Source organism: Camponotus vicinus, unplaced genomic scaffold (genome assembly GCF_025532165.1).
Source record: "Camponotus vicinus isolate PSW18456_S1 unplaced genomic scaffold, iyCamVici1.0 SCAF_1, whole genome shotgun sequence".
NCBI classification, from domain to species: Eukaryota; Metazoa; Arthropoda; class Insecta; order Hymenoptera; family Formicidae; genus Camponotus; species Camponotus vicinus.
Window position 1 is genome coordinate 5,500,620 of NW_028141945.1, and position 14,046 is coordinate 5,514,665.

The following is a 14,046-nucleotide window of genomic DNA, read 5'->3' on the forward strand; positions in this document are numbered from 1 at the left end:
TGATGAATGATATGATCTACTGTGATGATTGATACTGGCTTGCGTGCTGTTCGAATCGGCCGTTTATAACATTCGGTTCTCGAGCGTTGCGGAAACGCGCGGCATATTGTTTCGTCGTGCTTGTAGATGAGAATCAACTAGTTTAACCCTCAATTGCTACGGTTAAATTTGGGTAACTATCACTATGATGAGGTCACTTTAATCCTTATAATAAATTACGTTAATGGCACTTGTGTGTGTATGTGTATGCGTGTGTGTGTAAGTGTGAGTGTACCTGTGTGGAAAGCAATTTCAACTTTCATTACTTACCTTTGGCAGAGAACGTTATATCTTTTATAAGAAGTTCTGAAGAAAGATAAAGGAAGAAAAATTAATAACATGCTCTAACGACTCAGGCACTCATTTTAATAATCTTTACAAAATTTCGCAATAGCTTTGACCTCATTATATGGTACTCACAAACTGACTTTACATATGTACTTACATTACAACAGCTTATCAAGATAGGATATTTTATATGCCGCAATTTATCATCATTTCATTTTGAAGAACATTAAAATTTACAAGATAAAAAATAAAAATAAAAAAATAAAATAAATGTAATATATATTTAAATAAATAAATATATTTCATGAAATAACAAAATATAGTAGAATTTTTATTATATATTTCATATCGTTATTTTCGAAAGTTAGTCAATCAAAGTGTAATATATACTTTGATATATTAATTATTTATCTTTAATAATAAATTTGTGGTTATTTATTTCTTTTTTTCTATTTTTTAATATATGAATTTTTTTTCTAGATCTAATTTTGTGTCGAATATTTTTATCGAGAGTATTTTTCGTCCTATCTCCTGCTTTTTCATTATCAGTGGGTTTTTCTGATAATGACGCACGTCCCGAGAAAATGAATAAGTGCACTTACGTTTTTTTTTATTCTGCGCTCTGCGATGAATCCAATGCGAGTTCGAGTGCCGTCATTATTTGTCGAATAGAGAGGCTTGATCTCGAGAAAAAGTAGTTTAGAAAGCCTTCGGTAAGACACGGTTCCCGTCATTCGATACGTCGACTCCGTATCATTCATGATTGTTGCGCAAGCATCATCGGATAGTATGTCTATCTCTTATCAAGTGGAACGCGCTGCTGCAAAGAAGTCTAGAAATTCGCTATTGCGTTAATGGATCTAATTAAATCTATTTTATTGTACTTTAGATCATATATCTATTGATTAGAAATGTGCATAAAGAATGTTAATCCATACATCGGGCATGATAATTCGAAAGTGTATGCAATTCGCAAGTGTATACACTGAGAAAAAAAAGTTGTTAACTTGACCAAATCGTTTAACTAAATTATTTTTTTAATTGAAATATTTAAATATTTAAGTTAAATAGATGTCATGTTAGATTTAATATGTATTATTTAATTTAATTTCAATTAAAAAAATAATAATTTAGTTAAATGGTTTAGTCAAGTTAACAACTTTTTTTCCTCAGTGTACGTATATCTGTTCATTATTTTTCTATCTGTTCCCCAATTGATCGTGGCTTCATCATCATCATTGACTCGAGGTCGACACAAAAAAAATTCATATAATTCATGTAACAGTCTGCGCTTTTGACACGCATCATTTCGTGGCGTAATCGCGGCAACGAACGCGTGGCGAAGTAATTATCGTATGCTATTAGTGAAAACGGCCCACGGCTAAATTCTTGACATACTTCTGTCATGTTTAACGTTGAGGGATGAGAGGACGTTATCTTCACCGTAAACGGCTTCTTGTGTTTATAAAAAAAAAGAACAATTTTTTTTTCACGCAGCATAAATAGATATCATTTTCGTCATCGAATTTTTTTCAACAAATGATAATTAATTATATATAGAGAGGAGTATGAAAAAATTGTTATATATATAATAGCAATGAAAAGATTAATAATTTATAACAATAATTATTATATATTTTTTAAATTTTTATAATTTTATAATGAAATCATTTTTCCAATTTATTCAATTCCTTTTATCCATTTTAAGATTCGACATAATCTGGTTATGTAAAATATATAAATATTCAATATAATATAATATAATATATCTCGAACATTATGTGTTACAAAGAAATCACACACAAATCGATATGGCATATCTTAAAACAAATTGACTTGTATTTGTACAATTAATTTTTATATCCGTATTTTTTATAATAAGATGGAATACTATTTATATCAGAAAAATTTTTATTATTGATTATATGAATTTTATATATTTTCTTTTCTTCTTCCTTATTAATATATATTCTTGTAAGAAATGGAATGAAGTGCCGATTTATCATTCGACGAATCAAAGACGAGCGAAAAAGTGTCACACGATGAATAAGTAAAAGTTTCCTATATTCACTGGCTGAATTATTAATGTCCAATCGATACAGGCGCGAGCCTATTCGGCTGGTGAGGGCAATGTTGTGTGTGAGTATCGGGTTGATCTAACAAAGAGTTGAATATGGAGAAGCGAAAGTAGAGCACTTTTTTGTCGCGCCCACGACGACAATATGGACATCATAAATCGTGTGCATATGCAACGGGTGCAGGTGTGGATGCGACAAGATTGGCGTTCGCCTTCTGATCGCATCGTTTCGCCGATGCACTCGATTAAGCACGCGTGTCGCTTAACAGCTCGCCGTCATTCGATTTGTCCACTTGACGAGTAATTAATAAATAATTCAATAATTGCGCTTGATGATACGAGAACAGGCAGATGGATTAAAAGAGCAATTAAAAAAGTCTTTAATTATAACTAATAAATTGTAGATTACTTTTATTTAATGGTTTTTTTTAAATTGAGATTTAATTCTAAATTCTAATCGTTATTCATTATTTAAATGAAAATTGGATTATAAATTTTTCAAAATATTTATCCTTCGCACATAAACAATCAAAAATTTATGATTTATTTTTTGTTATGCATAAATCTCTTTTACATTATTTATTACATTAATTTTACGAAATAAAAAAGTCATGTAAAAAAACTAATTTATTTCGATGCATAAATCTTCGTCTGCGTATATATATTTATACAGAAGATAGATGTATATAACATAATTTATAATATTTATATCGATAGAAAGAGAGAGAGAGAAAGAGAGAGTCTTTGAAGGAAAGTATCATTTTTATATATCGTTTTATTTTTACTCATTATTTATACGTAAATACGTGTCTAGGCATTTCTTGCACAATATTTATTATACCGAATAATCATATTGATATTTTGCGAGGATCTTTCAAGTGTGGGTGATTTTTCAAAACAATTCACTCATCTCATGTCTGGAATTCACTGAGAAAGATCTTGATTTCTCCCAGACATTTCAAGCAATTTGTCGTGTAAACATTCCTTTCTTTGCATTTCTTGCATATCATTTCACCCTTTAGTGCCTTTGCTGCCATTATTACATTCCGTCAGTTTTATTTAAGTTTTCCAGTACATATAACAATTATTTTATTTATGTCTTATAAATATCTAAATTCTGTCAAATAATTGTCACACATTTGTCATTGTAATAATAATCATTATTAATATATTATTACACGCGCGCGTTATAATATAAAATTATAATTAATTACTTATTATTATGTGGAAAAGAAACAAAATAATTATTTCTAAATTCATATTAAAAATCAAAAAAATATATAACCTTTATAAACGTTTAGCAAGATTCTATATTTAAAAAATTCGAACGGAGAAAAATATTTAAAAATTCGATCGAGAAACAATTGCGTTATGCTGTATCGTTTCCAGACTCCTCTTGCGCACATTTGAATTTCGCGCGTCGACCGAGCGGCGAACAATGGCGGTAACGTCGGCTGGTCGATACGAGGATGAGTCTAGGGACTCTACCACACCCAATCGCAGCGGCTCGCGCCACATACATCCATCTCACTCTCGTCCGTGGACGAATAATAGTGCCTCTCCACGCCGCGCTACGCAAAAGAGCACGCTACGTCTCCTTCTCTTCCCCCACCTCTCCCGGTCTCCTCTCCCCCCACTCATCCCCACCCCACCGCGCGTGCTCGGCGCCGCGCGCCGCGCCGCGGAGCAGTCAGTCGGTTCTCGTCCATCGTGCGGAGCGGGGCGCGGTGAAGTTAGCGCGAGAGAACGACAGAGAACGCGAGTTTACGCGATCGGACACACACAGTGACGAACCGTCGTGCCTCGCAGGCGTTCGTTCGGTTATCTCGCGACGATGCTCGTGTCGTGTCGCGATCGCTAACGTCGCGTCGCGTCCCGGAAGGAAGAAAGGCGCGTGTCTCTCTTTCTCTCTCTTTCTCAAGGGGAGAGCGGTAAGAAGGAGGAGGAGGAGGAGAAGGAGGAGAAGGAAGAAGAAGGAAGAAGAAGGAAGAAGAAGGAAGAAGAAGCGCGCCTCGTGGACCCCGTGCGGCGGATCGTGACCGCGAGACCGGAGGTGCGCGGTCGGCCATTGTGCTTTCTTCGCGTGTCGCCGATACAACCGCGCGGTGCTCTGCTTGTCAATCGGTGTGTGCTTCTGTGTGTCGGCTATACCGGGTGAGATTTACGACGGAGAGAGAGAGAGAAAGACGCACGTACGCGCGCCGCAGCCGGTTACTACTATCGGAGCTTCGTCGCCGCCTCTGTTAAACGCATCTCCTTCCACCCCCCCTGGCTCTTGTCATCGGTCTCCTCCACGATCAGGATCGAGGTAAGTGAGACAGACATTCGGCTTTACGCCCGTTCTTGCGTTTCTCCTTGCGCTCATGTTCTCGGAACGGAACGCGTCGTGAAACTCGATCGGTAACGCGATGCCTCTTCTTCTCCCTCTCTCTTGTCCCTCCTTTCATTCTTTTTCTCCCCCTCCGACGTCCGTGTTTCTTTCTCCTTTTGACATCGCGCGGATGACACGTTTTTTCGCGGGTCGCCGGGTCACGCTTACTCCGTTTTTACTCCGAATCGAAAGCTCGTGACTCGATCGCGAGAACCGGCATTGAAGATTACGGGTTGGGGAGGAGGAGGGAGGAATGGGAGCTCACGTTTCGATCACGAGCGCGACTTCGGAGCGATCGCTCCCGCGTTTCCCGCGACGTATGCACGGACGCACGCTTCTCAAGCTTACGATTGTCGTATGCGAATGCTTGTTTCGGAGAAGCGAGAAAGAGAGAGATAGAGAATCGCGTGTTAAAAAATTTCTGAGACGCGCTAACTGCGATGTTAATCCTTGTTGACGCGCGCGCGCAAGGTCATTCATATTTTAATTATTACATTGAATAAGACGGATTTTATATCCAACATATGTATTCAATAGGTATACACGAGTATTATTTGTTAACATCCCGACATTAATATTCAATGTATCCAACAACTCGTAAAATTGTTTACATCTTCGAGCTGTACGTGAAAGTCATTAGTATTTAAGTCATCAATATTAAAGACGTAGCGATTCTGTATCTTCGTTCAGCGGTAATTTAGCAAGCGAAATAATTTATTGAAATCGATATACTTTTAATATCTTAAGAATAACTTTTACAGAAGGTCATGTATAAAATAGCCCACGAATATTATTTTTTTACGCTACATAACTTCTTTGAAAATAAATTTGGAAATTTTATTGTCATAAAAATACCGGCGTAATTATGTTTTATCGAATTTTTCCAATATTAAATATCTTTATAATTAAACGTCAAATTAAAACTTTATTAGTCCAACAATAGAATTAATTGAAAAATAGTTTACTATTTATTTCTCTTCTGAAATTTACTTTGCTAGAAGTTTCTCATCTCTGATGTTTAATTACTTCAACAAAAATTAATCATTAATTATTAATATATAATATAACATATATATAATATATAATTACTCCGAAATTAATTAATCATTAATTATTTATACGTCCCTTTTTGACAGGAAAGATCCATTTTAATTTGGTTATGGAATCTGTAACGAGAGAGACACGCGGTGGTCGATAAACACGCACTTTTTGCGGGACTGAAATTTTTCGGGGGCTCGAAAGGGTTAAATGCGGCATGTGTTCGATTCATGCGCGCGTTTCTTCTTCTATTTGCCGCCGACGAGAGCAAATAGAAGGCGTATTAAGCTGTCGTTAGATACGATTCCCCGAGTGTTTGCTACGTAAAGAGAGAATCCACAGTCGGATCTTTAGAGCGCGCGAGAGACTCGAATATTTCGCCAGTTAATAGTCCTATTTATCGGTCGTAATTGCACGATTAATTCGTCGTTCCGCCTTCATTTATCTATCTGCTTTTATGCTAGTTTACTAAGCACACACATGGATACACACACACATCGCAGAGAGAAATCCGCATGAATATGCTAAAGCGCATAGTATAATAAAGACGGACACTTAACTCGACATACTCTGTTTAAAAATATATTTAAGAGTTTATGCAAGATATATATTCCATATGAATTTCTAAGATATATAAAGTAAATTCAAAATACAGGAAAATAAATAAAAATCAAGTATCTATTAACAAACTTTTTTTAATTTTTTTAATTTTATATTATAATAAATATATAATATATATAATAATAAATCATTTTATATAATAATAAATAAAATTTTTTATATATTAAATATCAGCATGTATATCGTGCTGAAAGAAATTACTTAGGCATATTCCTGTGCAAATTTTCAATTCTCGCTTTCTCACACTTGCAAGAAAAATCTGTTCATTGTTATTGTAATTGTAACGAATTTTCGATTAAAATAATAATAAATAGTAGAGATGATAGAGCCTAGTTATCTTCGTTGCATATTTAATGTTAAATATTAATTAAATTATAATTTATTAAATTATAATTGTCGTGCAATGATATTTTTCTTCAGCGATTAGACGCTTAATTTGTCCGCAACGCTCATCATGACACACGAGTCGAGACGGGCAATATACTGGGCAATAAATCGCAGTGCCCGAACGTTAGTGCGAAAATTTGGCTTTTATTCGGTGAGAAAGAGAGAGATGAAAAGCGCGAGTGGATCGAGAGAGAAAAGTGAGCCTCACAGGGTCATCGAACGAGGCTTCCCGGGCGACAGGTAGAATATATATGTGTATATATGTCTGGTTAACGTGGCCGGCGCATGGCACGTTAGTGAAGGGAGAGAAGGGTGAGAGGAACAGGAACTTGCAATATTCATTTACACCCTCAAGTCCATTTGCCGCCGCGTTCTAGTGCGGAAAAGCGTACGATGTATGTGCTTTTGCGCGCACGTGCCTACCAGCCGGTCAATTGTCAACGCAAAAGTGCTTGCTCTCTTCTGCGAACACGTTGATCATACGAAGTAAATCTCGTCCTCTTTCTCTGTCTTTCCTTCTCTCTCTTTATTTTTATAATACGCTTCGAATACAGCGTAATTCGTGATAGAATTCTGAATCTCCGCGTATAATTTGACATATCCAATATAATACGTCTTATAAATTAGCGAAACAAAAGCAGAATCAATTATAATTAATATTTTTAATGAGCAACAAATAAAAAATATTAATTATAATTATAATATAATGCCATAAAATTGGTAGATTAAATATAATAATCAATTACATATACTTTAAATATGATCAAAACGGATGATATTCAAGACTTTAATTACGTATGCGTTTGTATAAGTTAATTGTGTGCAGTTGTGTCGCGTTTTGTAGTGGAAAATTTTTCTCTTCATCGTTATGAGAAAAAAAATATCGTAATAAAGTAGCTGAATCTTGTCGGTATTCTCATATATCTACATATATTTTTTATTTTTATTTCATGACGCGGATATTACGCACGTAAATTCGACATCGTCAAACGTCGAATTGCATTCGGATTAGATGAATCGCAAACGAGGAAAATAATCTTCCACGATTGGCTTCTGTTGCAAATTGCCGTCGAGTACGTCGCTAATTTTCTAAACAACGAAACAAATCGTTGCATAATATACCGTCTTTAAAGTCATATCCTAATAAAGTCCCCTCATCGGACGGCAGATTGCAAATTACGGAATCTGAGATAGCGGAACTCGAAACTTTCGCGTGATTGAAATTGAATGTAGTTACGGAATATCGCACGAAAATCGACACTAGTTTCCCAGGCATCGTTAACTAACGCCGGATTTAAAATATTGGCATCAGAGATATCCGTTATCGTATCTCGAATATATTTATTTCGATATCGGCAAAATGTTCCTAACTGTCCTTGTTAACGTAAATTGCACGATATAAAAAATTTCTCAGACGGAATTTTTTTCGCTAAAACTGCAACGTGTAGAATGTATTTATAAATTTTTTAATCCTCTAATAATAATTACTACAGTACAATTAATAATTAAATAGTTCCGTAATCTATATTTAAGTTTCTAATCGTTAATTTTATTATTTTATTAAAAAATTTTATATTTACTAAAAAATATTTACAAAAAATATTTACTAAAAAAAATACTTCACTTTTCACAAAATTTTTTCGAAACAAAGATGTGTATTAGATTGAACTGAGCATGAAAGAAAATAATTGCGATTTAATCATCATGTTCTTTTATATCTTGCATATATATGTAACGCAAATGAAACTCACAATTACATTATATCGCGATACTCGACGATTGTCCCTCGCATCGAAGCATGAAACTTTCGTCTAGTTTAAACTAATTTCGCAACGCTTGTTGTATATCGAGCATTTGTCAGCCGAAAATAAAGCAAGCTGTGCATCCCACAACAATAACAGATTCACTCAGTCATGTTATTATTACATCGAGGCACTTTTTGTTCTTATATATCTGATATCTATTATTCATTTTAGCTGACTTTATCAATTTGAAAAATATTTATAAGATCATTCATCGAAATTTCTAAAAAAGTACACTTACAATTAATAAAAATTGATATATTTCAAATACGTTAAAGAGAGCTGCTGAAAAAAAATAAAAGTAAATTTAGATGAAATATATACGCACAAGTTTTTAATAAAACCATCGTCATTTCGAAAATTTGACTACTTTTTTATATTTCAAAATATAATTAATAATGTGAGGTGTCACAAAAATTTAAAATGTTTATAATTTACTATTAATTTTTTTATAACCTCATTTCATGCGTGTACAGTCATAAAATTTATATAGATGAATTTCAACTTCCTGTGAGTGTCGATTTATCTTATCAAAATTCGTGAGGAATTCTGGAAAAATTCATCTTCCGTCCGTTACGAATTATAGGCGCGTTTGAACCGATAAAAAAAGAGAGAAAGAGAGAGATGACGAAGAGAGATGATCCATAATCCTGGAAGAAGGACGCCGGATATTGAAATATCGTAAGGGCCCATTGTGTAAGGACCCTTGGTCCACGCGTTCCAATTTGAAGCTCGTCGATCGTAAACGTTTATTATTATCGTCTTCTGCGGAGAAGCGCACGGCGTTCCTTCCTGTCGGCCAATAGCCATTTGCGCTGATACGGCGGAATTGCCTTTTCTATCTCCCTCGAATCCTCATCTCGCGCTCTCTTCCTCTCCCTCTTTTTCGCACACAACATATAAGCGGCTATACATTGTACCTATAAATGCACAATACACGTATCTATCATACACATACATGTACTCGTACATGGTGTCCCAGATCAATCGTATTTCTTTCGGCCTACCAACTTTTTGGCCAATATTGAACGAATCTTTGCTGATGCTAAAATTTTAACGGGACATCGTTCTTTTTCATTTTTTAATCTCTATAACTCAGAGCTTGAATTTCTTTACTGAAATAAGATTTGAGATTGTCTGAAAATTATCTTTATTAACTTTCGAAACTTTTATATTGTTATCAATTTATATTTCTCTAAATTTTTTAAAGTTTTAATTAATATATTTGAATATTAATAATATATTTAATTAATAATAAATAATAAGATTATATTAATATATAAATATTAAATAATTAATTAATTTAATAATTAATTTATGATGAATAATATTTATTAATATTTAAATAATTATATTTTAATAATATTTATATTTGTTTTATTAATTTTTACTTTTTACTCATATTTTCTTTTATTTATATATTTTATTTTTTAAAAACGATAATTTATATTTTTATTTAAACCTATAAATTAATTGTATTACCTGTAAATTAATTTCATTTTACATATTTTATTGGAAAATATATAAAATAAAATTAATGTATAGGTTTACATAAAAATTTAAATAAAAATATAAATTATAGTTTTTAAAAAATAAAATATATAAATGAAAGAAAATATGAGTAAAAAATAAAAATTAATAAAACAAATATTATTAAAACATAATTATTTAAATATTATTAAACTATCACTCTTCAATTTATTTACCCTATTTAATTTTATTAAATATTAAAATTACTTAATAAATTTAAAAAAAATTAAAGTTTTTTATCTTTACTTGTTTATAATTCAAAACCAACATTTTTGTAAAGAAATGTTGCACGCGAAATTAAATCGAATGACGGTGAAAAAAAAAATTGGCTCTATCTGGGACATCCTGTACACATGTACGGACGTACTCGCGTTGCCTATGATACTGTCAATCATGTATAAACTGCATTACTGATTGACACAATGCGAACGCCTCTAATGTATCAACGTCAGCGGCGCGTATTGTTCCGTCGCGTCGTTATTGGCAATTTCTATTTCGCTGTGTGTATATATATCGTCAATCGTCGAAAGGGATGCACGCGAGTGAAACGACTGCCTCCGTTCTCGCGATTCAGGTAGAGAAGATTTCAGAGGCGGCGATTAGTTTCTCTCTCTCTCTCTCCTTCTCTCTCCTTCTGATCCATTTCTCTTCCTTTTTTTCGCGTTGGAAACGTTTTATCGCTTTCGCGGTCATCGCGGCGTTCAAACTGATTTATCGTACCGATTTACGCGTGTTCCACGCCGTATTTCAATGTGCAAGCGCATCGAGTCGCAAACATCTTCTCCTCCCTTTAGACTTTATATCACCGCAAATCTGCTACGCGATAGAAAAATGATGAAAATGGACGATTTTGTCGGGAATAAATTGTCGTAAAAAGAAACGTTAATCGTGTGAAAAGACCTTTAAAAAACGGAGATAAATGTACATAAGCGGTCTCTCGTTCGAAGTCAACATCAGCGGTGAAATGGAATTTTGTTTGTCAAAGAGCAATTACAACGAAATTGCGTTGTGGATCGAACGGTGGATCGAAAGGGAATGCGATCGCGCGATTAATGGCGAGATACTATATTAGCCTGACCGGGAATCCAGACATGCTCGACACGTCGCATCGTCGCATCGTCAATTTACAGTCGCGTATCGCCTATCTCGAACAATGGCATGAAAACCGCATCGCGCATTCCAGTGCGTGCCGGGACGATGCATCGCCGCAAGTGGTGCTAACACTCTTTGCCATTCAAAAACTATTCCGCCAATCACACATTTCTTCAGAAACAATTCTTCTCGCAGCACGTAACGTGTTAAAGCGCGGCTCGTATCGTATGCCGTTTAATTCCGTCACAATTACGTGACGTAGGGTTACATTACAATGACAGACGATAAAATGCCTCGCTTTAAGAAAATATAAACATGGGAAAAATAATACGATTACGTAAAATAGAAGAAAAGAATATATATAAAATTAATAATAAATGATATATAAGGTGTTTCTTAATAAGGGCGAAAAAATTTTTTAAGTTTTCAGGTTTTTATTATAATTTTGTTTTTGTTCCAATTTTCCCAACATTTACTCTAATTTTATTTTTATTTTGAAATTTAACTTCTCGTAATTCGAAACCTATGCTATTTAGCATCGTGATATGCACGATAACGTATTTAATTTTTTTTTCTTGAAAATTACTGATTTTATGAAAAAAATAAAAGAAATAAAAAAGTTTCTAAATAATCAAACTTTTTAATGCATATTTTTAGATGATCATATTCCGGCATTAAAAAGTTTTAATAAAAAATTGAATAGGGGTTGCTAGTTTAATCCCCTTATAACAATACGGGAGGCCGAAAAAAAATGTTAATAAATAACCTTTTTACTAGTAGAAAATATCCATCTAATTTCATTTCTTTAACTTGTTCGAAATTTGAGAAAAAAATAGTATATGTTTATATGAAAAGCCTCCCTTAATTTTCGACAAAGAATCATCTCCTGAAATTTTTCGCACTTATTAAGAAACACTCTGTATATAAAATTAAAAATACGATATAATAATTTTGGCGATCCTTTTATATCAAAGAAGCTTTACGGCTTTAAAAGGCCGATGTTTACGTTGTCATTAAATCGTTCTTATTGCGGGGGTTAAAAGCTCCAATTAGGAGCGTCGCAAATTCCCCGTCTTTCTCGGATGTTCGTCTAGCTTGGGGCGATTTGCTACGCGAGAATTAATCGAACCGGCTTCCAGCGAGACGAGCGCAATATCGGGAGAATTAAAAGGAGGAGCGCGTCTCGTCGGTCGGTCGGTCGACGTCTTATAAGTTAGCGGAACAAAATGGGCGGAATCAATTATAATTGATATTTTTATTTGTTGCTCATTTGTTGCTAAAAAGTTGCCAAAGAAAAAAATTTGTTGCTCTGTCATTTTTTTAAAAAAATCATGTTCCGCTAAAGGAAGATTAAGTTAGCGGAACAATATACAGGGTGAGCCATTTTAATTAACGCACGCAATTATTTCGGAAACAAAGCATTTTAGAGAAAAATGTTTCAGACAAAAGTTGTTTGGTTTCGAGGGGGCCATAAGATGGTATCATTGGTTTGACCTTGAAGAGTTATTTGAAGGTCACATGAAGGTCACCTTCAATTTCTTAAATGGAACCTACTATTTGTCATTGCATATTCTTGTAGCTTATCTCGAGAGCTTTCCAAAACACTATAATTAAGTACCTTTTCGTTAAGTACTTTTTGAGTTATGAGGCTTGAAATAATTTCTTAATTTTACATAAACCGTAAAATATCTTGTAAAATATTCATTTTTCGATTATCTTACCTTAATACTTTTACGTACAAAATAATGAGAGAAATCAACTGGTGTAAAAAAAACACATAGTTGTTTTGAAGAAAAAATATGTAATTTGCAATTAAGAATTCCATATTTTTTCTTCAAAACAACTATGTGTTTTCTTTACACCAATTGATTCCTCTCATTATTTTGTACATAAAAGTATTAAGGTAAGATAATCGAAAAATGAATATTTTACAAGATATTTTACGGTTTATGTAAAATTAATAAATTATTTCAAGCCTCATAACTCAAAAAGTACTTAACAAAAAAGTACTTAATTATAGTGTTTTGGAAAGCTCTCGAGATAAGCTACAAGAATATGTAATGACAAATAGCAGGTTCCATTTAAGAAATTGAAGGTGACCTTCATGTGACCTTCAAATAACTCTTCAAGATCAAACCAATGGTACCATCTTATGGCCCCCTCGAAACCATAAAACTTTTGTCTGAAACATTTTTCTCTAAAATGCTTTGTTTCCGAAATAACTGCGTGCGTTAATTAAAATGGCTCACCCTGTATATAACAACAAAATTATACGTAATAATAATATAAAAATTTGTTGCTAATTTGTTGCTCTTAAAATATTCAATTTGTTGCTTGCAAAATAAATTTAAACAATAGCGGAAAACTTTTCACAGCGAGCAAAGTTACAAGAGTAAACTATCAGAAAAAAATGTGTTGCTCGCTTAAATTTGGTATTGAGATATAGTTTGAATTTGTTGCTTTCGAAATATCCAAGTTCCGAATTTGTTGCTTGCAAAATAAATTTAAATAATGATGAAAAACCTTTCACAGCGTGCAGAGCTACAAGAGTAAACTATCAAAAAAAAATTTGTTGCTCACTTAAATTTGATATTGGAATATAGGTTGAATTTGTTGCTTTCGAAATATCCAAGTTTCGAATTTGTTGCTTGCAAAATAAATTTAAACAATAGCTGAAAACCTTTCACAGCGTGCAAAGTTACAAGAGTAAACTATCAGAAAAAAATTTGTTGCTCGCTTAAATTTGGTATTGGAATATAGGTTGAATTTGTTGCTTTCGAAATATCCAAGTTCCGAATTTG

At 33.5% G+C, this 14,046-nt stretch overlaps 1 protein-coding gene across 2 annotated transcripts in view; it reads left to right on the forward strand.

The window, feature by feature from the left end:
* Positions 1-4,086: 4,086 nt before the first annotated feature.
* The window catches only part of Gprk2 (G protein-coupled receptor kinase 2), a 37,124-nt gene continuing 27,164 nt past the window's right edge, over positions 4,087-14,046 (forward strand). For both annotated transcript variants that reach the window (XM_083095642.1, XM_083095643.1), the window contains exon 1: positions 4,087-4,712. The gene's annotated coding sequence lies outside the window, so the exon portion shown is untranslated. The remainder of the gene's footprint in view (positions 4,713-14,046) is intronic.